Raw genomic sequence first — 4,196 nt, forward strand, 5'->3', positions numbered from 1 at the left:
CCAGATGGAAGTGTCTGTGCTGAAAAGCAGGAACAATTAAAATAAAAAACCCAAAAGTTTATTTTTATTCAATGAGGGTAATGTGATAATCACTGCAGGCATTTAGACAACTACAAAGTAGGTGTCAACACCTCTGTGCAGCGTCGATCTCAGAAGGAAAGTAAAAAAGGGAAAAAAATAAACAGCACAGCGATTATAACCTTTGAACTCTTTGACTCCCACATGTGCAGGAATACAAAGTAGTGGCATACGTTGGAAACTCCACTCATGGCATGTTTCAGAGAGAGAGGTTAATCTCCAAGAGCCACAGAAAGAAACACATTAGCTCACACTACAGTGGAAGGTTCTTGCCTTTGGCAGATGGGTAGATGGGTTTGATAAAGAGAGGTCAAAATTAGAGTCGAGTGTGTGCCTGTGTGTGTGTGTGTGTGTGTGTGTGTGTGTGTGTGTGTGTGTGTGTGTGTGTGTGTGTGCGTGCGCGCGCACGCGCTGGTCTTCTCATTTTGTTTGGATGTAGCACTTTTCTTCCTTTGATGGTTTACAAAGTGGGAGCGATGTTTGTTCTTTGAATAAAGTCCCCACTGCTATGAGGATGGGTGGATGTGTCCACGGCTATGAGGATGGGTGGACGTCCCCGCGGCTATGAGGATGGGTGGATGTGTCCGCGGCTATGAGGATGGGTGGATGTGTCCACGGCTATGAGGATGGGTGGACGTCCCCGCGGCTATGAGGATGGGTGGATGTGTCCGCGGCTATGAGGATGGGTGGATGTGTCCGTGGCTATGAGGATGGGTGGATGTGTCCACTGCTATGAGGATGGGTGGACGTCCCCGCGGCTATGAGGATGGGTGGACGTCCCCGCGGCTATGAGGATGGGTGGATGTGTCCACGGCTATGAGGATGGGTGGACGTCCCCGCGGCTATGAGGATGGGTGGATGTGTCCGTGGCTATGAGGATGGGTGGACGTCCCCGCGGCTATGAGGATGGGTGGATGTGTCCATGGCTATGAGGATGGGTGGATGTGTCCACGGCTATGAGGATGGGTGGATGTGTCCACGGCTATGAGGATGGGTGGATGTGTCCACGGCTATGAGGATGGGAGGTGGAAGAATCGGTAACCTTCCAGTTTTGGGGTTGGAGGTTTGAGGGTGAGAGGTTTGGATTTCTTCAGATTGATGTTACATAAGTTCTCCCCAATTTAATGGCATTTGCTACTGCAGATCTTCTGTTGATTATAAAGTCACTGCTCACTGGTCATTTCATTTCACTGGTCGTTTTAAAGTGTTAAAAGTGTTCAAATCTTTCTGTCCTCACTGATGCTAATGATAACTAGTTTCTGCTGCTGTGTTCGTCATATGAGACTTCAGTTTATACAAATATTCAACTCATTTTATGCTCATACAGAAGGAAAGAGGGAAAAAATAAATAAATAAAACAAATCTTTGTGTGGGGATTTTTGCTTCAATTGAGTATGTGTTGTTGAAAAATCTCTGTGTTCTCTATGAAAAATCTCTATGTTCCGAGATGATCCTGTACTGTTTATTCTCCTCAGTGATGCCTGCTTTGTTATGAGAGCTTTCCATACACACGCACTACTGGACGGATTGAGGACTTTGCACAATCACACCCCTGCTCTGCTCTCCTGGCTGCTTTGCCTGTAATTCCCTGTCTCCAGTAATGGCTGGTGGAGAGAGATCTCCCACTGTGTCTGGCGGCCTACTGAGCATGCTCCAGTGCTCCTGTCACTGGCCTGGACGTGACACAGAGGGGCGTTCACAATCAGACCTACCAGAGCACTGTCTGGGAAATGCATCACAAACACAACACTCTCACAAATAGCTTCTCTCTGGAGCTCGTTTGGGGAATAGTGATAATATATATATACAATAAGGATCTAGGGGTAATAGAAGACTGGGATCAGACCTGCGGACCAGAACACCACTGTTCAATCATGACAGTATTTAATATCGAATATAACACCCGTGATGTATTTCTGTGTGTTTGAAAGGGCCTTAAGGTATTGAGTTACGGACAACATCACCCCTGGGCTGCAGTCTTGAAGAGGATTGCATGTGTTGAGTTCTCGACAACAGGATACACCAAAGACAACACATCACCCCCCCCCCCCCCCCCAAAAAAAAAAAAAACCTGCATGGAGAACAACTCACACATATGACTCTAACAATTGCCCCTGAGTCAGCCATGCACTGCACACACTGATTATGTACATACCTGTGTTCGATACGGCGAAGAGAAATCCAGCCGCATGGGAGGCAGCCGGCAGCCGATGACAAAGCTTCAAGCCAAGGAAGCTTTGTGATTATGTTGCTTAAGAAAACATCTTCAGATGTTAATACAAGAACTACTGAACACACACACGATCCATGAAGAATGCCCATATGATCAAATCCCATCTCCCCTCCTGGTCGTACATCTGTAAAGAGAGAAACTCAATACCAGGCAGAGGTGAAATCACAACAGAGGCGTTATTAAAAGTCAAACACCCCAAAGTGCACACCTTCCCAATGTTTGTCCTCATCTTACGTGTAATTGGCTACCTCATAATTTTGCTTGGAGAATTAAAATTCAATGAGTGAGATAGCGGAGATATGCCCTTAACATTCACCCTGGTGTCAAGCGCTTTAATGATTCAGTGGTACACTCACTGTTTATACTGCCGACGGCAAGACCATTACAAGAGCTGTATCTAGAGACCGAGTACAAGATCACTTTTCTAAACACAACATGCCCTTGCATTTATCTTCAGTGCAAATGACCAACTCATCAGCAACAACTGCTGTGCAGAAGATGTTTTTTTGGACATTGCCAAGTATGTGCCCGTGTGTGTATGTGTATGTGTGTGTGTGTGTGTGTGTGTGTGTGTGTGCATATGTCTGCTCATGTGTGTGTGTGTGTGTGTGTGTGTGTGTGCATGTGTGTGTGTGTCTGTGTGTATGCATGTGTGTGTATGTGTGCATGTGCATATGTGTGTGTGTGTGCGAGAGTGTGTGTATGTGTGTGTGTGTGTGTGTGTGTGTGTGTGTGCGTGCGTGTGTGCATGTGAGTGTGTGTGCATGCGTGTGTGAGTGACTGTGTGCATGTGTGAGTATGTGTGTGTGCATGTGTGAAGTGTGCATGTGTGCGTGTGTGTGTGTGTGCATGTGTGTGTGTGTGCGTGCGTGCGTATGTGTGTGAGAGTGTGTGTGCGTGCGTGCGTGTGTGTGTGTGTGTGTGTGTGAGTGTGTGTGTGAGTGTGTGTGTGTGTGTGTGTGTGTGCATGTGTGTGAGAGTGTGTGTATGTGTGTGTGTGAGAGTGTGTGTATGTGTGTGCGTGCGTGTGTGTGTGTGTGTGTGTGTGAGTATGTGTGTGAGAGTGTGTGAGAGTGTGTGTGCGAGAGTGTGTGTATGTGTGTGTGTGTGTGTGTGTGTGTGTGTGTGTGTGTGTGTGTGTGTGTGTGTGTGTGTGTGATTTCTCCTCTATTCTTCAGCCACCCTAAGGCCCAGCAGGAGGAGCCCAGGGCCAGAGACTCAGGCAGCGTGTGGTTCTGTAATCCATTGGAAGAGGTGCCCAGATTAACCTTTCAGACACCGGGCCGCTCTTTAGATGTCCAGTACGACATTCAAATAGGTTTTCAGCATACAGGATGCATTGTCATACTCATCAGTCATTGTATGATGCACAAGATGCATGTTGTATCATGTGTGTAGACTTTTGTCACATTCACACACATCATGAGAACACAGCAACAGTAGGGAATGTGTGAAAGTATTGAGAAATTCTTCCCAGCAGTGATCATTCTGAGTAATGTTTTGTCTTATTAACTCCTAATTACTTTTCCTCTTTTCCCTCGGTGACACATCCGTTCTGGATGAAGCTCTGCTCTCTATGTGCTGCTTGTCAGTTTAGCACTTGTTCAATAGGCACATCAGGACAAAATGTTTCATCTTTCTGATGAATGACATCGGCCTGCTACCAATTATCCTAAAGGAATTATAAAGGTGTCACCTCCAATAAAACACAGGTTTGGAAACCCAAGTCAAGGCAAAAATTGTATAAATTCTAGAAAATATTGGAACGTGGTACAACTAGCTGTTTTTTTTTTTATTATTTCGTCCTCTGTCTGTCTGTCTGTCTCTCTCTCACAGTTTTACGTTAAGTTCACAAAAATGTGTGAATTACAGATTTATCTGATGA

This window comes from Electrophorus electricus, chromosome 23 (genome assembly GCF_041902795.1).
Source record: "Electrophorus electricus isolate QZ-2024a chromosome 23, ASM4190279v1, whole genome shotgun sequence".
Taxonomy (NCBI): Eukaryota; Metazoa; Chordata; class Actinopteri; order Gymnotiformes; family Gymnotidae; genus Electrophorus; species Electrophorus electricus.